This window comes from Pollicipes pollicipes, unplaced genomic scaffold (genome assembly GCF_011947565.3).
Source record: "Pollicipes pollicipes isolate AB1234 unplaced genomic scaffold, Ppol_2.1 Scaffold_7261;HRSCAF=8764_pilon_pilon_pilon, whole genome shotgun sequence".
NCBI lineage: Eukaryota > Metazoa > Arthropoda > Thecostraca > Pollicipedomorpha > Pollicipedidae > Pollicipes > Pollicipes pollicipes.
In genome coordinates this window covers 29,632,021-29,655,317 of record NW_023597054.1, presented here as the reverse complement: position 1 = coordinate 29,655,317, position 23,297 = coordinate 29,632,021, and the positions used below count along the sequence as shown (strand labels likewise).

Sequence of the window (23,297 nt, the reverse complement as noted above, 5' to 3'; positions counted from 1 at the left end):
GTAAGGCAAGACAAGAAGATTTTCCGTGCCATGTGACGTAATCCCGCGGCCACTCTATGCGACATGACCTTGCCAGTCCACCGCCTTTGATTATCCAAATCATCGAACGCTTTTTATTGGACGGGAAGCCACAAAGCGGTCACGTGAGCGATCGTCTCAGCCGCGGGGCCGCCCCTGAATGCGCAGCTTCAGCAAATGTTGAAGATGCGAATGCGTTGTCAACCGGCTTTCACGACGCTCAGGTGCGTTCTGTTAAGTTGTCAAGTCCCTGGCGCATCAATGACGATGTGTGTCAATCTCCCAGGTGGGACGCTGCATCGGTTCAGAGTTCGGTCCACGGACCCGGAGTTGCAGCCGCGGCCCGAGGGAGAACAGTTCGCAAAGAAGAGCACTTTGGTAAGCGACACGACGGCAGTGCCCCCGGAGCGACTGGCTCACCGGTCTGGTAGTCTCCAGGCGAGCACAGGCCAGAGATCAGACGTTGCGTGCCAGCATACAGGGTATTGAAGTACGACCGGTGATGGGGCTTCAGGCAGTCCACTGCGAAGTTCTCCATGCAGTCAATTCCCTCCATCAGCGTGCTGAAACCGAGAGCACGGAACTTCCATCAGACAGTTCTGAATGATGGCACGGACCTTGCATTGGACAGCAGAAAATGAAAACGCGTGTCCTGCATCGGTGTAATGAAACCGGGAACACGCATCGTCCACTGATGGATATAAACTGAGAGCACACGTCATCTATCAATGAAGAGAAACGGGGAACACTTATCACTTCATGGCGAATCGACGATGAACATGTGTGTTCTCTACTCGCCAACAGAAGCCGAATCACCTATTTCACGGATGGAGTGCTTGTTCAGAATGTCGTGCTCATCTGGTGTGCTGTATGCACACAGCAACTATTCCATCCGTAAAACTAATGCCTTGTCTCAATCCTTCCGCAAAACTGCACCCGTCCTTCATTGACCAACTGAACTAAAACTGACAAAATAAGACTTTCGTTGCTGCCGGTTGTGCCAAACATGAGACTCATCTTTGCGCTGAGGTGTCACTTCCCATTGTGTTTGAAATTTTCTGGCGTGTTATATATCTTACACTTGAAAGTATATTTTTTGACGAGCTAGTAAAAGTCACCCTTATAACCCCTCTGCTAAACGTGACGGAGTTGTGTACGCCGTAATTGATCCATCAGTTGGCTCTGGCTTCTACCACTATTTTTACTGTAATTCCCGCTTGACGTCATTATGCTATACCTGAACATTGCTCATCGTATATCTTTCTTCTATCTTCTAGCTATCTACTTCTATCTACTAATGTGCGAAAAGAACAATGTGTGTAGGCATGTCCGCCAAAATTCTTTGAGATCAGGCACAGGCCATACGATAAGGAAATTTGAAAGTGAAATTTTCACACGACCAAGGGCTGATGCCATAGTACTCTGTTTCATGTTATAATTCTGCATTTCGCAAAAATGAGCGCGTGATAGGCGAAAAAAGGGCGCAAAAATCCATCATAGGTTTAGCATGGGCGACATCGATTGCGCCTGCCAACGCATGCGGGCCGACACACGTGCACTCTCGGAGTTATATCACAAAAACGTCGGGTCGCAGCAACATGAGACTTATACGGCCAAACAGATAACCGCATGGGTCATCGGATGATAACAAGTTGGTGGCGCCACGTCACGCGTTGAACGTGCGCGATGGGTAAACATATCAAACTGGCCGTTTTTGACCACTTTTATTTTGTTTTGGTTGATATCGCGTCAGGCAACACAGCTAGAGGCGTGAATTTTGTTTCCAAACATTCACGACTGAGGCAGCTACAGTCGCAGAGTGCATCGCAAGCTTGTGAGACGCGCGGTTGCGCTGTGAACTGTGAGACAAGTTGCAAGCGGCTAAGTTTTAAAAGTTGGCGTCGGATACAAGCCTTTAGCGGTCAAAGCCAGCTCTATGAGCAGCGTCAACAAGGTCAGCAGAATAACGTGGTCACCATCACCGGTCCTCCGGCCGGTCCTCCCTGTCCTCCGGCCGGCGAGGCGGAAGAGCTGTTCACTTCGTGGACGGCGGGGTGTGCTCACTGGTCATCCTCCGAAGGCAGAAAGAAACTACCACCCGTAGCAGCGGGATCTGGGCATAGCGGTGCCGCAGCGCCGCACAGCCTGCAGGACTGCGTGGAGCAAAATCGAGCGCTGGGTCGCTGGACATGTCATATAAAGTTGATGTCAGGGAACGGCAAGTTGAGTGGTTGAACTAACAGACAACGCACCATAGAAATGTTCTCATGCAGATTGCTTTTTCTCATTTCAGAGGTATGATCATTTCTTTTACGTTAGGTGCCCTCTTGTGGAAATATCCGGGTCTTTCAGTGTATTCCTCTAGCTACAGGCTTAGTGGGGCTTTGCTGTCTGAGACCTTCCGAATCTTTCCAGATACAGAGTTTGAAGTGATGGCACGCATTTAAGTCTAAATGTGTTCGGGGAAGTGTGCAAGATTTCTGGTGTTTGCATGTATGGAAGAATAGAGTTGGTGCGCACACGGGAACCTATAACGCTTGTTTTGGGGGCATCCAGCCGCTCACTACATGCCGGTCCAGGTGTCAGCCCGGCTCAGGCTGTTGCAGTGCGCAGGCTGGGAAGGAGTCCGATTTAACGTTGCGAAGCTTATGTCTTGTTTGTGGCTTCGGAAGTGATGCGATGATTTGTGATGATGGCGTTTGACGGTGTATTTGATGGTTTTATGATGATGGGTTTGTGATCACAGCGCCGCACAGCCTGCAGGACTGCGTTTGGAGTTAACAGAAAAAGTTTACGTCAGAAACTCCTTATACAACTTTGCCTGAAGACGGGAAACTGCACGCCGTGCTTGGCTCCCTTTTGGCTGCATAAATCACTTGTACAGCTTGTGAATGTTATCTTGCTGTGTTTCTGACAATTCCTTTGATATAGGGAGTTATGTCTGGTTTAGACGGAATGCGTCCAAACTGTCGTCGCCTCGTTGTGTCTGCTACGGTGTGTTTTGTCGATTTGAATACATTTGAATGGCATGTTGAAGCTGATGATCTTGTCCATATCGCCGTCTACGATTTGCATGTCTTCGAGTGCTCAGCCGGCATTCTTGTATGCGGACCACTAGACTATCACAATGATAAGTCAATGACATCCAGCACAGTGCACCATCTCATTTAATGGCTAGGCAATTTTAAGAGTACAGCCGACGGAGTTCCAAGAAATGATGGAAGGTGCCAGTTCATGTAGCGCGGGACCTGTCTGACCTGAATGGGATCACGTGCATTGGGAATTCTCGTGGGATCATCCGAGATGCCGGTTTTACGTGGGTCCTTACACAAGTTACTGCATGAAGTATGTTCGAAATATAGAACATTTTTATAATTATCACATATGTTTTAAGGAAAGGAGTGAGCACAGGATTGGCCGACCTGGGGTGCCGTAAACATTATGAAGCCCAAATGTTCTAAATGAATGTAATTAAGTATAAATCTAAACCTAAATGCCTACGCTCTCTTTATGTGGGCCTCGCTGTTTTGGCACGTCAAAAGGAGTACATTCAGGCTACTATGCCTCCACGTTTTTCTTTGGCTCTGAGGACTGCATAGCAAAAGGGAATCGGAAATAGGAATGAGTTTGATAATATCACATCTTCCAAGATCCTTCAGGGAAGCCTATATTTCGCGGGACTTTCATTACTATGATGTGCTATTTTGCAGGAATTCATGTATTTACGGAGGAGTAAGTTGGGAACTGGAGAAAGAGGAGGGAGCGGAACGCACGCTCGTGGGCTCAGTTGCGATTTATTCAGGGCCTGAGAAGTCGAGGCCCTCAGGGAAATATAATTTTAGACCCCTGGACCACGTAGCGGGCTTATGATCATTGGACGGCTCTGTGTGAGGCCCAAATTAGTTGCAAAAAAAGCACAGAAACAACAGAAAGTAGCAAGCGCAGAATATTTGGGGAACTTTCACTGTATTTCTATCACTTTCGTCCAATATATGCTCGACGATGTAGGTTTTAGTGACGTGAACTTTCCTGTTCCAGAGCACTGTGCTGGTTCTGAAAGCTAGTTGTAGAGCTACAGGAAATTATAAGTGTATTTACAAAATGATGTTATAAATCTAGCCTTTGTCGTTTGAAGTATTTCGTAAGTTGCAACGTTTTTACCCGAACATTTATAGCTGGGCGATTTCGGTCAGCATTACTTCTAACACCGATGACAGCGGTTGCTAGGAAACGCATGTACCAAAAAGTATCCTCTCGGCTACCCCCGGTGCGAGTTCAAGGTCAGACGGCGATACGATCAAGTGAATGGGTGCCGTATTTTACTGTTTTCGACCGATTACGCAATCTCACACCAAAATCTTGACAATTGGAGGACGGTTCGGACAACCCGAGAGTGGCACGAAAACTTGTGGTATGGGAAATGGTACGGTCGCACGTGTCATGCGACACGCGCACAAAGATGGATTTTGCGATGCTCCGCGGGTGTACACGTTTTGTGGCACATCTCAGCACCCAGGACACTTGGAAGTGGCATGCTTCGACAGGGAATTGAACAGGCAAAACATCAATGGTTGGTCATACGTGTCACGCTTCATGACGCCTACGTGCTAAAAAAATGGATTTGGCTATTTTTGACGGGTTTTCACGTTTTCCGATGTCTCGGCGCCCAGGGCATGAAGCGACCGGAGAATGAAATACTTAAATAGGGTATTGAATAGAAAGGTGGAAACTACCAAATGATACAGTCCAACGTGCCACGTGTCACGCGCACACGTGCTGGCAAGATGGATTTTTCAGCTTACGCCAACTTTCACGTCTTGCACCACGTCTCGCGATTTAGGTTACGAAGTGATTCGGGTGTAACATGCGTCAATAGTGAATCAAACGGGCGGTTGGGTGGCACCAAGTTTTTGATCACACGGGCCACGTGTCGCGATTACACGAGCTGGCAAGGTGGATTTTGCATTTTTCAATGGCGTTCACTTTTTGCCACGTTTCCGGCACCCAAGGCTTGGAGCGACAGGAAAATGGAATGTAACGAGATAAGGAACGTAAAGGGCGTGACGACAATGGCCGGTGACACGTGTCACGTGCCACGTGTTCACTAGCTGGAAAGATGCAGTTTGCCGATTTCGGCAGTTTTTATGTCTTACGCCACATTTTCACACTTATGGCATGTAGCGACGCGGGACTGGCATGCCACAATAAGGACTTAAACGCTCAGTTATTCATTTCCGCGAGTGCGCACGCACGAGTTACGTGTCACATTCAGAAGCTCCGGAAACAATGAGGTGCGTATTCTGCAAGTTTTAGAGCTGTGTGCCACATTTCAGCACCCAGGGCACGGAGCCACTGTGGACTGGCATGCATTGATGGCAATCGAAGAGACAATCACGTGGCATAGATTGTGCTGTCGCACGCGATGCGTATCTCGCGTGCACGAACCAGCGAGATGGATGTGGTCGGCACCGTCTTTCACGTTTTGCGTCATATCTCGGCACCCAAAGCAGCTAGGGACGTGAATTCAGCTGCAGAGCGTATCGAATTTAAATTGCTATCCCTTGCGCAGCGAAGAAAGCGTGAAAACGCTTGTTGGAGAACTAAAACTGCACGGCTCGGTTTGCGCTTATTTAGACGGACCACATTGTCCTTCTGCAGGCAGTGCCATTTATTACACTCGCTTTCCACTACGATAATAAGAGAGCGTATGAGAATATTTGTCTGCAAAAACCTTGCTTACTTACAACAACCTTGCACCGTTTTAAGGTAGCGCCCTCTACCTCGTTTAGTAGAATAGTATGCTTTTTATTCTCTGGTAAAAACAAGAGAAAATACCAAAATATTCACGGTTGATGTCTTGCGCCCGGAATGGACAAAACTTACCCCTGTCGCGTCGAAACACAGCCGCGGACACGGTGTGCGAAATTTGAGCACATCGTCATGCCTGTCGGGTGACACTACATCCAGTACAGGCGCGCCCAAATATCATTATCGCTCGGTCGATACCGAAACCATCGTTAGGAGCTGCCTGGGGACCGACCTCATATCGCACGGGGAAGCCGACGTCGCTACCATCGATCGTGGTCAGGTTTTCCGGCATCAGAGGCTGCGGAGGCTGCTGCACGCGCTACACCACCACGTACCCAAGCCCAGCGGTGATCGCGAACCGGACACTGCTCTGTACCGCCGCACGCTGCTCTGTACCGCCGGGCACTGCTCTGTACCGCCGGGCACTGCTCTGTACCGCCGGACACTGCTCTATACCGCCGGGCACTGCTCTGTACCGCCGTACACTGCTCTGTACCGCCGGGCACTGCTCTGTACCGCCGCACACTGCTCTGTACCGCCGGGCACTGCTCTGCACCGCCGCACGCTGCTCTGTACCGCCGCACACTGCTCTGTACCGCCGCACACTGCTCTGTACCGCCGGACACTGCTCTGCACCGTCGCACGCTGCTCTGTACCGCCGAAACACTGCTCTGTACCGCCGCACACTGTTCTGTACCGCCGGGCACTGCTCTGTACCGCCGCACACTGCTCTGTACCACCGGGCACTGCTCTGCACTGCCGGACACTGCTCTGTACCACTGCACACTGCTCTGTACCGCCGGGCACTGCTCTGTACCACTGGAAACTGCTCTGTACCACTGTACACTGCTCTGTACCGCCGCACACTGCTCTGTACCACCGGGCACTGCTCTGTACCGACAGACATCGCTCTGCACCGCCGGACACTGCTATGTACCGCTGCACACTGCTCTGTACCGTCGTACACCGCTTTGTACCGCCGGACACTGCTCTGTACCACCGCACATTCGTCTGCCGCTCGGCCGCGTCTCGGTCAGAAGTACACCACTGCACACGCCTGTGTGCCACAAGTGTCAGGCTACTTTTCGTTACCATCGACCTCTTGCTTGCTGTTCTGCCGTATCTAGGTCAGCGTCGTACATACGTATGTACGTCGCAGGTGTTTTGTGTAATCTGACATTTCAAGAACAAACTAGGCGTTTCACGCATTACCAAAGTTGTATGTTATCTCCGCGAAATGACCATCATACGTGTTCTAAATACTCATACCGGTTCCCACAGCCGCGGCCAAATATTTCAGACACCAAGTGCAGCAGATGGCAGAGAGTCCCTGAAGCGGCTGTTTGTCTGACTCGGCCGGAGGCCAGGTGGTGAGAGGCGAGGTTCCCACAGTTCTACGGCGCGTTCGCGTCAGAGCAGTTGATGTCAGAGCATTGGGAAGATTCTCTCGGACAGGTGCACGCAAAAAGGTCTGTTACACTGGGCGAAACAGCGGTCTTAAACACGCATCTCAATAAACTGTTCCGACAGAGTACAAAGGAAATATCGATTTATTTTCGGAAACTAACATTGAATTCGTTAATTCGTAGTTCATCAATGAAAGGTGCTCACACCACGTAAGTACCTTCATTTCTATTCAAATTCAGCCATTCATAGTGTGTGTGTGTGTGTGTGTGTGTGTGTGTGTGTGTGTGTGTGTGTGTGTGTGTGTGTGTGTGTGTGTGTGTGTGTGTGTGTGTGTGTGTGTGTGTGTGTGTGTGTGTGTGTGTGTGTGTGTGTGTGTGTGTGTGTGTGTGTGTGTGTGTGTGTGTGTGTGTGTGTGTGTGTGTGTGTGTGTGTGTGTGTGTGTGTGTGTGTGTGTGTGCGAACAACACACGTCGCCCTACGTCACCGTCTGTTTGCTGACAGGACGCAGAACCTTGAAGCCTAAACGAGCGCATCGCACGTGCTATACGGCACTTTCAGCTCGTGGTGCTGCTCTGTCCGTTCCCCGCCTGACACATGCACCTGCTAAAAACCCGTCCCTGAAACAAGGACTGATCACGAAAGGCCTCTCGCAGGCTCAATAGGTTCCTGATCACCGCTGTTCGACGCGGTGGCTGTTGGAATACGCCCCAACGTACCGGCACTCGATTCCAGATTTTGGTCTGCTGAGTGAACCACTCTCTTCTCTTAACTTCACTCTCCTCTAAGTGGAATGCGGGCTAAAAACGATTGAGTACTACGGTCAAAGCATGAGCAGGAAAATATTCTAGCGTTACGCTATGAGCGGAAAGCGCAGTTGTGCTCAATAATGAACAAACTCACGCAATCGAACATCCGACATAAGCCGGCTACAAAGATCAGCCACATCTGTGTCTATATATACATATATATATATATATATATATATATATATATATATATATATATATATATATATATATATATATATAACTTGAATGGGCTTTACTCGAAACGCCCAATGCTGTTCAGTAGTAGCGCATATTCGTGAAGCAAACAGCCTTATAACGCTAATTGCAAGAAACGCCGGTCATCTCGCATCTCAAAGAACACCTGAAGCATTACGTCAGAAAGCGTAATAATGCTAATTTTACAAAAGTTTCTTCAAACGCTTGCAATTATACGAACACTTCCTTTTTTCCTGGAATAAAGGAGCACACCAAACAGTTACAACATGTGCATACATAGCGCCAACATGGTTTGCCATCATAGCCACTTACGGACACAGCCTGGAGAGCTCCCTTTCGGTGGCGGCGAAGCCCAAGTCCCGGTTGTCGGTGAGCACGCGCAGGGGCTCCGAGCAGCGGCTCATGGCCTCCCGAGTGCAGGCAGCCGCCGCCCTCTCTGCCCCTCCATCTGCGGTCAGCGGAAGCCGGTCGGCCGGTCACGGCGGGCAGCGGCAGCGACGCTCCCAGGGCGGCCGTCAACCGCGTGGCCGAACATATGGCGACGGTCCGCCGGCTCGCGGGGGCACGCGCACTTGGTGGCCACAGCACTGTCATGGACAGAAGAAGGCTTCAGCACTGTCCACGCATGGGCAGCGGATAAGCTGTCGCATTATCCACACATGGACGGTGGGTAAGGTGCACTAAGCTACGTCACTGTTGACACATGGACAGTGGGTAAGCTGCGGCACTGTTGACACATGGACAGTGGGTAAGCTGTGGCACTGTTGACACGTGAGCGGTGGATAAGCTGTGGCATTGTCGACATATGGACGGTAGGTGAGCTGCGGCACTGTTGACACATGGACAGTGGGTAAGCTGCGGCACTGTTGACACATGGACAGTGGGTAAGCTGTGGCACTGTTGACACGTGAGCGGTGGATAAGCTGTGGCATTGTCGACATATGGACGGTAGGTGAGCTGCGGCACTGTCGACACATGGACAGGGGGTAAGTTGCGGCACTGTTGACACATGGACAGTGGGTAAGCTGTGGCATTGTTGACACGTGAGCGGTGGATAAGCTGTGGCATTGTCGACATATGGACGGTGGGTGAGCTGCGGCACTGTCGACACATGGACAGGGGGTAAGTTGCGGCACTATCGACACATGTACAGTGGGTAAGCTGTGGCACTGTTGACACGTGAGCGGTGGGTAAGCTGCGGCAATGTTCACACGTGGGCAGTGGGTAAGCTACGGCACTATTGACACATGACGTATTCGCATTTGTTCACTTCGCTTTTTAGACGGGTTGGGGTCTGTTTTTTCCCTGAGCATGTTCATGTTAGCAAAAATAGCATATTCCGAGAATAATTTTATGACAAGGTGGGCATTTTGAATAAGACGGATAGCTCTTATCTGCTTCATTTTGCTACCTAAGTGTTCAGTTTACCACCCAGTACTTCTACGCTGAACTTTACTTTGGCAAAGGTGACTTCAAGGCATTAGCTTGTGCCACATTGGCCGCACTTGCACCAACTCGTTCCCACAAGCGCAGGTGAAGAGACATGCCACCTTAAATCACCTCTCTCTGCAATATCATGTAGCGTAGCACTTGTCATTTTGCTGGAGGCTGGAGACACGCACCAGAAGAGGCAGGCATTACATGGTTTATCCACAAGGGTATTTAGGCTAGTTTTGGAAGTAACACACACACATTGGTCGTGCCTTACTCACAAATGTTTGGTAAGACGTGTCATTGGTGTATAAACATGCATGTATGGCTGGTATATTGTATATCAAACCATTGAATATCTTAACGACCTATATCTGGGAACCAGTCACATCCTAGACACGATTCGAAGCAAGCGACTGAAGCTTTTAGAACCTTGTCCTAAATTGCACGCTCATGCCATCACCAAGAACATTACTATCCTTTTAAAACTTCCAACAATTTAGATTAATCTCTACCACTCATTTGAGGCAACTCGAAAGAAATGAGGAAAATCTCAGGACTTGAAAGGGGCGGGGGGGGGGAGGGGCTGAAATGGCGAACGCTAAGCTGACAGCGCTCCGACGCAGCCGAACAGCAATGCGGCGAAACAACCGTCCGCCTCAGCTTTGACGTGACGCTGCCGCCGCCCGCGCGACGTGCCGTTCGCCGCAGAGCTGCGCGACGGGCCGACCTCTGCTACTCAGCAGTCCGGTCCCGTAGCGGGCTCGTCCTCGGACGCACATTTGTCGGCGGCGCCCGCTCTCCACCGAGCGGCCCGACATGGCCCGGCACTCAGTGCGTCCGCCCCGGAGAGTCGCCATATACGGCCGTGCGCGGCCGATACCGGGCCTCCGCCGAGCGCCAGTGAAAGTGAACGTCCTGCGATCAGAGCCCAAGTCCCGTGTCATATCGATTTCGAAACGTTCGTCGGTCGCCGTCATTCTTGAGCGAAATCTCTGTGTCGTCCGATTCTCTGTAATCCGTCAGTAAAGGCGACTGTGTTCTTCTGAAAGGGTTCATTCAGCTGTCCCGTAGAAAAGAACGGGATCCTATCATTACCCGTGCCACTGCTCGTCATATCTGCAGAGGTAAATCCGGTCTTTCCAGCAGACCCGAAGAAAGCGCAGCACGCACCAGCTGCGCCCGTAAGCCGCGTTTATCCGCATGCGCGCGCATGTGCTACAACAATGTCCGTCTTGCCGGGGCCGATCCCACACGGTCAGCGTGCAGCTGAGGGCGGCGATCTCACGCCGCTGGCCTAGAAATCTTCGCGCTAATCGCCGTCGTCGCGCCGACCGACTGGCCGCGCCGGCCATCTGTCGCGTGCAGCGGCCGACCGCTGTCCCAGTGGCCTGGACGGGCGGCGACGGTCGGTCGCGGCCACGGCCGGCCGCCGGCGCGCGACGCCGGCTGACAGCACGACAGGCGCCGCACCTCGGAGACGGCGGCGGGTCTGTTTACAGCCGATGACACTAATTACGAACATGATACGGCGGCTTTAACAACACCACAGCGCGTACTATGTTCAACCAGATTCGTTTGCGTTATCGTTTTGTCAGCATTGTATTCAATGACAGCATGGTTTTCTTGGACTAGTTTGTTTGACTTCAACATCAGCTGCCACCACGAAGCCCGGCTCAGGTTTGATGGACTTCAGTTTGGTCACAAGAGGAACGCCGGACCCTTGGGCTGACGTCCCGCACCACGTGAGTGACGCCAGGCTCGTGGGCTGACGTCCCGCACCACGTGAGCGACGCCGGGCTCGTGGGCTGACGTTCCGCACCGCGATACCCTGAAGTATATGTTCAGATTCCACTGACAGCGAGACCGCCGTCTTCAAATTCTCCTTAATTGCTAGGTTCGGTAATTACATTGGGATTACGCTAATTAGGGTTAGTGAGTTAAATCAAGACCAGACTCGACCACGCCTCGCCAACGGCGTCTCCATGAACACTAGCTGACGCCATGGTCGAGCGGCGTTCCGTCTGCGCCATGGCGTTTCCGTGAACACTAGCTAACGCCATGGTCGAGCGGCGTTCCGCCTGCGCCATGGCGGCAGGAGTTCCGTGAACACTAGCTGACGCCATGGTCGAGCGGAGTTCCGCCTGCGCCATGGCGACTCCGTGAACACTAGCTAACGCCATGGTCGAGCGGAGTTCCGCCTGCGCCATGACGTCTCCGTGAACACTATCCGACGCCATGGTCGAGCCTGTTCCGCCTGCGCCATGGCATCTCCTTGAACACTAGCTGACGCCATGGTCGAGCCTGTTCCGCCTGCGCCATGGCATCTCCGTGAACACTAGCTGACGCCATAGTCGAGCCTGTTCCGCCTGCGCCATTGTTCTGACATGCCTGCATGGTAATCTAATCGCGACCATCCGGCTGCTGCTGGGGCAATCTGCTGTCGGGAAACGCCCAGCAGCGGCCCCCCACCGCTAGACTGACAAAGCGTAACCCACACTGACGCTTCACGAGAGCTGTCCCCTAAAGCTCTCGCTAGCGGATCCAAAGACTGCAATACACACTGACGCTTCGCGAGAGCTGTCCCCTAAAGCTCTCGCTAGCGGATCCAAAGACTGCAATACACACTGACGCTTCGCGAGAGCTGTCCCCTAAAGCCCTCGCTAGCGGATCCAAAGATTGCAATACACACTGACGCTTCGCGAGAGCTGTCCCCTAAAGCTCCCGCTAGCGGATACGAAGATTGCAATACACACTGACGCTTCGCGAGAGTTGTCCCCTAAAGCTTTCGCTAGCGGATCTAAAGACTGCAATACACACTGACGCTTCGCGAGAGTTGTCCTCTAAAGCTCTCGCTAGCGGATACGAAGATTGCAAGACACACACTGACGCTCCACGACAGAGCTGCCCCTTGAAGCTCTCGCCAGCTGATCTAAAAATTGTAACAGACTTGCAGCGGAAACTAAGGATTTTATGACTTGCGTGCTCACAAGGTGTCACTGAAACACGATGTTTTGCTGTCATACTAAGTTGTAAGTTTTGCTGCTCGGGAGCCCGGTGGCCAGCGCACACCGCCGTACTCACATAGATTAATCAGAAGCCTTTGAAGGCCTGCACCGACGGAGCTTCGCTAAATGAACGTTTCCTAGAACGCGGTCCAAGCGTCATTAGAATCGCAATTCCACGAGGCGTCGCCACTCGGCACGTCAGCACCGGCAGCATGCGTACTTTATATACAAAAAGTTTTGGTAAATTTATACAGACAACGGACAACGAGACTAACAATGCAGTGGTAATGCTGGCGATGTTTGGCTTCCTTAGTTCGAGCGCAAGGTAAATCATCGCAGGGCGAGGGAGAGAGAGAGGGAGAAAATGAAGGAGGGAGGGAGGGAGGAGGGGAGGGAGGAAGAGAGCGAGCAAGCAAAGAAAGGAGGGAGAGAGGAAAGAAAGAACAGAGGAAAGAAGGAAGAAAGAAAGGACGAGAGGGATAGTAAATTTTTGCTTCTGAGGGCTTGAAAATGCCCGATGTTTGCTAATGGCTGGGTGGGTTCCTCACACGCATAAGTCACCTTTCCACCTGGACTGCGTGACTTGAGCTGCCCGTCCTTATTTCGTTTGTTTTGTGCCAGGCAGCTGCTTGGTCGAGGCTCTGCATCGTCAGAGCTTTACGAAGCGTCTCATCGTACCTCGCATACCATATCTGCGCACACTGCATCTTGGCCTGCCGGTACGGCATATCAATGGGTGCAAGGTCAGGGTGCCATTCCGTCGTGCTGTGCTGAGTCATCGTGATTTCCCGAATTGTTTACACATCTCCCAGTGAAAATGAGCTTTCTAAAGACGGCCCGATCTGTTCCTTACAAAGCGTCATCATCAACATCGCAAGACTATCAACGGGTCAGAGGAAGGCAGGACCGACAGTGTCTCACAGCAGGTCAGAATCAGCAGCGGCTCGCATCTGATCAGGGTCTGCAGCAGTTTTCATGTCAGGGTCGGCAGCGCCTCGCATCAGGTCAGGACGGACAGCGCGCCGCAGCAGGTCAGGACGGGCAGCGACTCGCAGCAAGCCAGAACCAACGGCGGCTCGCAGCAGGTCGGGATCGGCAGCGGTTTCCACAGTCGCTACAACCGCCCAGCCGCTTCATGCACACCATTAGGCCGGCCTACCCGGCATCACGAGCACAAAGCGTATTGAACTGTTGCCTGCGTCGGTGCCAAAGCCCCACGTGGACGCCTGCATAATTTCCACTACCGGCCCACCGTGGATGCGTATTGAAATATCCAGAGCTCATAACATCTTATGGTCAAAACGCGCAGAATCGCAGCACCCAGCGTTCACATCCAGAAATCGTCCAATGTCTCTGAACAGGAGAGAATCAGAATGTTCTGGCGCGCAGCATCCAGAACCGCAGCATCCAGAGTTCAAAACGTCAAGCGTTCATAGAATCCAGCGCGTGTGAGATCTAGGCGATAGGGTGCTGTACCACTTCATCGCAACCCTTAGCTTAATGGGCCGGATAATGCCCGATAGAGGGCCCAGTTAAACCACTGTGCATGGACACGGGCAACGTTTCGCATATGCACGTAAACTCGGCTGGGTCAGCACGCCCTTGGCCGGAGCGTATTAAGGAATTCAAGGCTTTGATCCCTGGCTCGTGGCATCGGAAATACCAGGTTACTACTACTAGGCAGTAGCTACACGGTGATCATCGAAGGCACTTGTCGGGTTACCTGCTGTTTAATACTGTGGGCTATGGACAAAATTTTCGGTCGTAATTTGGTGCATTATTTATTGCATGTGTAGGTGATGTTTCACAGCCTATTTTTTAAGTAATTGATGATTGATGTGTAAGGCTGATTGATTTGATGACAGCTCTAGGTAGGCGCACATGTTGATATTCAGCTCCTGATAGGTTAACCTGTATTGTTAGTGATTTTAGTTGGCTACTTCTCCCTCCCTCCCTCCTCTCACTGCAACTTCTTTCGCACGCTCCTGCAAACAAGACTTATTCCGAATTTCACGTCTGCTCTCAAGAGGTGGGGGAGGGGCTGTCTCATAAGCTGAATCCGGAAACTACTGGTCAGACGCGCTCAATGGAAACCTGGAAATCTGGTCAGACTGTTGACATCTCTACTGGAAACCTGGTCAGACGCGCCCAATGGAAACCTGGAAATCTGGTCAGACTGTTGACATCTCTACTGGAAACCTGGTCAGACGCGCCCAATGGAAACCTGGAAATCTGGTCAGACTGTTGACATCTCTACTGGAAGCCTGGTCAGACGCGCTCAATGGCCAGCCTACGAACAAATCGTTTCTTCAATTAGGTACGTTTAAAACGGGAGCATAGTTTCGCAAAACAAGTTGGTTGGTTGAACGACAAAAAAACAACGAAGAGAACTTCGTAATATGACAATAAACGGGTTTCTCTCCGAATTTGGCTCACTTCTTCTCAGATCTGCAGGCTGGAGCCCAAGCTACGGCGGGGGCGAATCCTGTGCAACTGAAAAGAGAACCGCACTCCTGTTTGCAAGTAAACAGAAAGTCAAAAAGCAAACGTCGACTGCGAATTATCTAATTATCTGTCAACCGTCCTGCAAAACACTGTGCACGTGCCGCGCTTAAAGGCGCTGTTGATTCACTATCTGAACAGCGGAGCCGAGTATATGCCACTGAGCTGGTTTACGATAAGCTGGATGAATTGGGAGAATCGGGAGCTTGCATTCGCCATCCACTTAATCAATCTCGATACCCTTTCTTTCTTTTACGCTTCGGAACCTCGTTAGTGCAGAATTTAGGGGGTCTGGCACCACCAGTCTATCAAGACGAGTGCAGGGCGTGCTGCAGAGGGGCGATGATGGTAAAGAGGTTAGTGGTTGGGGTGCTCATCTCTGGACTGTTTGATCCTGGTCCCGCCCACTCCACCACCGCATGCCACATACCTAATGTCTGATTAAATCCGTAATAGAGGTGTTCCGCCTCTAAACGGCCCTGGCGGCCGGTGAGGCGTGAAGCCCCAATCGGTGTCATAGTCTGTCCGACAAAAAAACCGCCGGCAGCCAAATTCTCGGACGACGCTTCCGCTCAATGGGTATATGGCTGTGGGGAGAGCGATCTACAATGGGATGGACGCGGAGCTCAGACGCACAGGTGAGCCCAGAGGCTGTCCAACTCCAGTGGCACACACAGGAGATGGGCAGGGGTACTGCCCCCCCCCCCCCCCCCGCCTTAGGCCTCTGGGGACAGACGTTCAAATATCGGATTGGTGGCTTTGAAGAGCCCGAAGGGCTCGGCGGAAATCGTATTAGGGATCCCGGCCCTGCGGCCTGGGTCCTCATGCCGGTCAGAGGGCCCTTTGAGCCGATCGCGGGCCTCCGGAGTCGATGAAGGCCTCTACGTCGATCAGGCACCACTAGAACCGAACAGTCCCAAGCAGGGACAAGGCAAGGCCAGCGAATTACGCTGGTCGGGGCCCCTGAAGCAATAGAGGCACCTTGTCGGAGGGGGCCAGTGTACTTAGCAGTGAGTTGTGTTTGCAAGGGCGGAGAACACCGGAACATTGAGTGTTTTGAGTGTCGCGAATAAACGGGGAAAATTTTTTAAAAAATACACTGTTGCCTGTCAATGATGCTTAACTGTAATGTGTAAATCCTATTGTCTGTGTTGCGATGCGTATGCAGAATGTTCGCACTTAACCGGCATTACAATAACTGCTGTATGTAGGCATAAGATCTATGCAAGAACAAGCAGGAAGAATTTTTAGCTTATAAACGTTTTATGATGTCGGCTGTCTATTACCGTCATTCCAGAAAATGTCCAATGCAAGATGAAACATTGAGAAATTCAAATAGTACCAGGTCATGCCATATGACAATCTAAATCTTCTTTGTATGATGAGCTGTGGCGCCCCCCGGCATATGGGACTCCGGCAGCAGCGGCGGGGCGAGAGCGTCCGCCTGCGCCGCGGGCGCAGAGGTCCCGGCCGAGCCCGCGCCAGCTGCCACATCTCCGGCTGCGGCGCCGCCCGGCGCGCCTGGGCTTAGTCCGCCGGTGGACGTCGGGGCGCGGCCGCGCCCAGGCCGGACACGACCGCCAGGCGTCTAGGTAATTTATATTTACCATGCTCCACTGTACGCATCACGTGATAATCAATGGAATGCCAGGTTGACTGTACCATCCATTGACAGAAGAGGGCAAAAGCGGCAAGAGTAAAAATCCTTCTGTTGTGTCATCTAACGGCAGGAATCCAAACTAATATGGGTGCCAGGAACGCTGGACGTTCCGAACACTGGACTTTACGACTCTGGACTTTGCGACTCTGGCCGTTGCGCACCTGTATCTCATAAACGCCCCCAATGGGCGCGAAATTGGACGCATGTTGAACGTTTTGAGCACTGGATGTTGCAATCCTGGATGATATAAGCACCGGACGCTACAATCTTGGATGTTTTGATGACTTTCCGCCACCCGTCCCGGCAACCCGCGGTCATGATGGCGTTTTCGGCATTATGGACGCCTTTGTAGACAGCGATAGAGGTGGGGAGAGTGGAGAATGGTCTCTGATAGCCGGCAATACCCCCCCCCCCCCCCCACACACACACACCGTCACAGCAACGGCGTGCGCAGGCTGGCAGCGCAGGCAACAACGGATCGTATTTCCGGCAAACGTGGCTCGACAATGAACGCAAACGCGGCCGTGGTAGGTGCTACGTCACTGGCGGGCAGGCGGCGCACCACTCCTGCAGCTGATCTATGCATGTCCCGTGGACTTCCAGCAGGCTTCCTGGAAGCACTGTGGCCGTGATCTAAGCCTAGCTTCGTCGCAAACTATAGTGCCTGACGTCTTGAGCTGGCCAACATTATCGCCATAATCGCAATGTAACAACGAAGGTTGATTGTTCAGTTGAGGTGCTTCGCTTTGGTGCTCATCTTACATCTCTCGAAGTTATACCTGCTTGGCATTAACGATCTTCCCGTGCAGCTCTTGAGAACGGATAGATTTATCCCAACCCCTACCCTCCCTTCCCTTCTGGGATTTCAGACTGTTTTGAACAGATAAGCTCGCGATGCATTGATACCAGACACGTACGGTATATTTCTCCGACCAATATCCGACCCTGCACTCCGGTTTGGGCTCGACATTGACAGTACTGGCTTAAGGACTTCCAAACTTGTGAAACGAACATGGTTTTCAAAGGTCAAGGGTTTAAAAATCCTCCGATACATGGCTTTGATAGGTCATTCCAAACAATGCTTAATATTGTTTCCAAAATTTTCAGCTCAAGAAGCAGATGAATCGAACAGCCTTAGTTACAGTGAAGTTGCGACAAAACATCAAGTTGATATAGCCACGTAAAATTTGGGCAAGCAGGTGCAGAGTTAACGTTGCCACGGGTCCACCCAAGGTTAGCCTTCACGTAAAAACATCATAACCGTTGAACTACAGATTGCAGAACATATCAAACGATTCAGCTCAAGAGAACATGCCGCACGTGCCATCGAGTCATGCCATCTCATCCTGATTCAGACAAATCCATCCAAGTACAAAAACTGATCTCCAGTGCAGGCTTCCCAGGCTGCGCGGCGCATGTGTGACATAGCTGACATACCGTGGGCGAAGAGCACAATGGCCAGGGCGGTCGTGGCGTATGCTGACGACATGGCTGGCCAGCCCCCAGCAGCCTGAAACGGGCCGTTTACGCGTCACATGGTGAACAGCGGTAGTTCGACGCGAGCGGTCATGCGCAGACCCTCGCATAACCCAGATCCGCAAGAAATTTTTACCGATTGTGCTGCCCTCTGTCGACGAGTTTTTCAACCACACCGTGTGACTGCAGCGTACCACAGCAAGACTCTGGCCGCGGTCGCTACCATCATGATCATAATTGCCCTGCGTCCATTACGAATCGTCCCAGATCTATGGTTTAATGTTGCATTCGAGTCAATGGGCTCCATACTATACGATAAAAGCGAACATGCGACAACGATAAAAAACATACCACTATCGTGTTACGAGCGCACAAAAGCAAACATCACCCTCTTTGCCACATTGGTCAAGCCTAGACATGAAGACAGCGCGGCACCGCAAGGTCACAGCGACCGGCGGCAGGCGATTCTAGGACGATGCCGTACAGCACGACAATGTCCTGCGCGACAATGTAATAATGGCGACAATATAATACAATAAATTCATACAGTTGTTGCGACTAAGCCAGAAAGCAGGAAACCCCAAAATGGCAGCCACCACCGACTTCGTGACCCGCAGACTAACAACGGTGGGAGGGGTCGGCAGCGACTGGACCACCACCGGGGTTCAGTGGTCATTTAAAACGCTGAAGACGCTAGCGTTGTCATGGCATGCAATAGGATCACTTATGCCGCGCCAGCCCAGCTACTCCAAAGCCGATCCAATGTCATCCCAGCCCCGCACCCACAAGACGATCCAGATCGCGAAAATCACACTTTGCACTTGATTGAGGTAGCAGGCGGCAGCCACACCTCAGACTGAGAGGCAGAACCACATGAGAGGAAAAACATGTTTTGTTTACAATTGAATCCGCTGTGGCATTTCTGTCACACTTTGCTCAAGTAACAGAAAAAAATATTCCGCGCGTTTGGCAACAGTTCCATCTGACGTCATGTAGAATATCTGTCGTTCGGGCCGCTGCGAACACCAAAAGGCGCAGATCCTATGAGTTATGACGTAGACGGTATTCAATGGGTCGTTCGGGTCGCCGCGAATACACTCCTCGTCCTGAAATCGCATGTCACCAGCTCTCGTGCCTCGCAGGGCCGTGCTATGTTCATCTCGAGACTTGTCTAATGCGTCATTAGTGGCAGTGTTTGCTTCTGTGCGCGCTTCCTGTGTTCTTGGTGTTTCACCATGTTTTTATCGCATCATTTCACCAACATCGTTTTTATCGCATAACATGGAACCATTGACTCCGGTCACGCATTAAGCCATCTATACCCAAACCCTAGTAATAAACGGATGATGATGATCATCATCATAATGCTGGTGATCACGGCCAGAGTGCTGCTGCGGCACCACTGCGGACACGTGGTGCAATTCGAAAACTCGTCGGGAGGTGACAGCAGGGTTGGCGGTAACTCCTTGGGGAGGCTCTGCGAGCAATGTCTAGACAAAGTGTTTTAAGCTTTCGTAGCATTTACTACACAAAAGTTTAATACATCAGTGGGTTGCAAACGTTGCAAAACACCCACGTTGAAAAACAAGATCAGTGAAATGCATTACCTTCACAGCGGTGAGCAGGGAGTCAAAATGAATTTATCCCACAGGATCGGCTACTTCAGATCAAACTTCCAAGCCATTCATAAGGATTTTGAGACAACTGGTACAGCTGATCAAATCGCACGCGTCTGACGCAGTTACAAGCAAAAAGTGTGCAAAAGGAACAAAGAGTACACTGTGTACACGGTGTACACTACTCTAACACGCGCTACGGCGGGGGTAAATTTGATCCTCAAAAGTTTTTACGCCATGGTTTCCAAACGGGGCGGTGTAGCCGCACCAAAAATTTGCATGACTCTAGAAAATTAAATAGCGCATCGTTTGGTTAAAAGAAAATTGGACGTACCTCGCATGGTCGCTGGCCTACGCCAGGTCAAAGCCAGGCCATGTACTCAGCGAAGACAATTTCTACGCAAATGTTCAATCGATTGCAGCAGTGGAGTGTTAGAAGTAGCCATACATACTTCAGATACTTTCTTAGGCAGCACGACAAACGAATGAACAAATTCTATCGACCTAGGGTCAGGTATGAAAGTCAGACCAAGGTCAGAAGCAACTGGTTTTATTACCCTAGGACTTGCTGTATGCGGCAGTTCCCGGTGTTCATTTCAAATTTACTGATGGCAGGAACCGCATCATAAATCTCCCAAAGACATCTTAAAGGTCAGAATATGTCACTGACCTAAAACACCCGGGTCAACATTTTGTTTCTAGAACCGTACTACCTAGCGTAATCTTTGTCGCTTATTCCAATGCAAAACTCAAAGCAGTGCTGTATCATTTTGGTCGCCATGACCTTCAAGAGGGTAAACAACGTCACTGATCTTAAATGAGCATGTGACCTCTTGCTTAGAAACAGCTATCTAGGTTCTGGGGGCACTTTGGAGACCGAACTGGAATTTGACCTTATTTGACTTATTTGACACAAAGTTCATGACCTAGGAACCTCAAACTTTGATCTAAGTGAATTCACGTACAGCCCAATGTGCTCTGTGAACTTGATGTCTCTAGGTCTCTTAGTTCTTGAGGTCTCAGTGGGGTCAAATTGACCCCACCCGAGCGAACGGTATCCAACCGTCCACACGGGCGCGTGTTAAAATGGTTGACCGCACCAAGCATAAAGTGAAAGATGTTTCTAGTTGCAACAATGCAGGCCCAAACAACAGCATAAAACTTACTTGCGGCATTGTTTCTATCTCAAGAACCTAGCAACCCACGAGGCTCAATCTGGAGTAACCGTTCCCTGCATCGTAAAACCCCGGTCAATGTCAATTTATTGATCCGGACGCCAGTCACAACATAAATTCCAATGACATGATTTGACTTGGCTGCTCCTGACGCAACCTGATATGCCTTCAGTTTCACCTTGAACGGCGACATCCTATAACCACATTTCTGGAGACAGGAAATGGGATATTTCCCCGTGGTGCCAGTATTAACGGTCAGCAAACGAAACTACGTCCCCCACAGGTTCGGTTGCACTCGGTAATACGCATCGCTGTGGGGATGCTCTTGTAACGTGTAACGCCATACGTTGCACAAATGACTTCAGCTTGTCTCCTTCACGACGAAAAAGGACGGTGCTGTCGATTGGCCTCGAATCTATATGCGCCAACTAATGGCGTCTGATATTAGTTCGAAGCCAGATCTAGCCGCCACAGGCGGTCGTGAAAGACCCCACGTGGTGACGGTTAATAACTGTCATTATGTAAGGAAATACTCAATCACGGCAGCGAAAGAGAGTTCATTTACCAAAGTGACAGCCATTCCACAACATGCTTATTTATTTTTTAGATGGCCCTGTCGGCAGCAATGCATTTTGCTGTCGGTACGAATGCGTGCTTTTCAGGCAAGCAATATCCCACAATACGGGCGCGTTGCGTTGTCGATACGGGTGTTCCTCTGCTACGGTTCGGATGCCGCCCTTTCCCCAGCATTAGGATAGACCCCGTGAGATGTCTAAACTGTCAGATACCTTGTTTCAGCTCCCAACGACGTCGCTCAGAAGTTAAAGGCAAAACTTCGTCTGGACGTTAGGTTTTCTTTTGACTCTGTCGTTTCGTGAACTGGGTCAAGGGTGCCTCCCTGCTCGGGCTTGAGAACAGTTATCTGGATAGGCTATAAGGTGTGTCTACACTTGGGGTTGGCGCACACCTTTGCATAAGTTTGGAGCACCTCATCTCCGGGAAAATCCCTCCATTTACGTTTCGTCCGCTCTAGATGTGGAGTGAGGAGTGGTGTTTCACCTGTCATCAGGCCGCATTTCCAGTTATGCTTGTGAGCTCTCTACACTTTGACCACTGCGCAACACCATCTTCACTCCGGGGCGTGGTGAATTGGGAGTCGGTAGAGCAGATCATCCCGTGTCCCAATGCTCGCATGCGCGTACAGCGTCCGTCAGCCAACCAGCTGAACCCGGTGATTGGCTGACGTGTAAAGGGTGAATTTAAAACAGGTTATTTCAGCACTGCGGAAAATATGTATTTTTTATTTAATTTAAGCGCGACGGCAGCCGTTTCCCGTTGAGACTGAGTGAGAATAGAGGCGCGTCCTCCACTGGTGGCATGTGACTGCATTGGTACTTCATTGGCTCATTTATGCATGAAGTGAAGGATGGCTGCGGGTGGTACGCTCCATCGCTGGTTCAGCAGAAACGTTGGAAAGGCACACCGAAAATAAAACACTAAGCCTTGCAGGTTTTCAATACCCAAAGTCCCCATATGCATGCGCAGATAAACGATAGTATAGGTGTGGGTATACATATATGTATATATACATATATATATATATATATATATATATATATATATATACGCATATATTGACTACTAACGACATTTCACAGCATAGTAGCAGCATCTTAAGGCTGAACATCCAAGGCTTAAACATGAACACCATGCAGGTTTAGTACACACAAACAAATAAAACACACCGCAAATGCACATGCAGTAACACACGATCCACCCCAGATTACAGATCAAGTTTACTTTAGCGCAATTCTAATGTGTACGACGACGCCATGTTGTTTAGTGATGGAGATTTCCAAAAAGTTACAACTTCATTGCTCTCAGATCCGACGTGGAATAAGTATTGCCTAGGTAAGTAAAAATGTCGGCCAAAAATTGGCTTTCCTTTAGCTCATCACAAGTCAGGAACATAACAATTTGAAACCGCCAAATCCATTACACTTCAGTCATAAATCAGGTTTTTGTGTTTTGTTACCTTCATTTAAGGATATCTTGGTGCTATAAGCCTTAAGTCTAATTTTAAGTCTAAAGTCTATGTTTGATTTTTGGTGTAGGCTAGATTTGCCACCGAAGTTAAAAATGTGCTTATCATGTAGAGTTTTTATCGTGGTGATGGTGGTGGTCGGGGCTCA

General features: G+C 50.6%; 1 pseudogene; it reads right to left on the bottom strand.

Annotated features, from left to right (window-relative positions):
• LOC119112812 (uncharacterized) overlaps window positions 1–23,297 on the bottom strand; it is a 47,375-nt pseudogene that overhangs the window by 10,398 nt on the left and 13,680 nt on the right.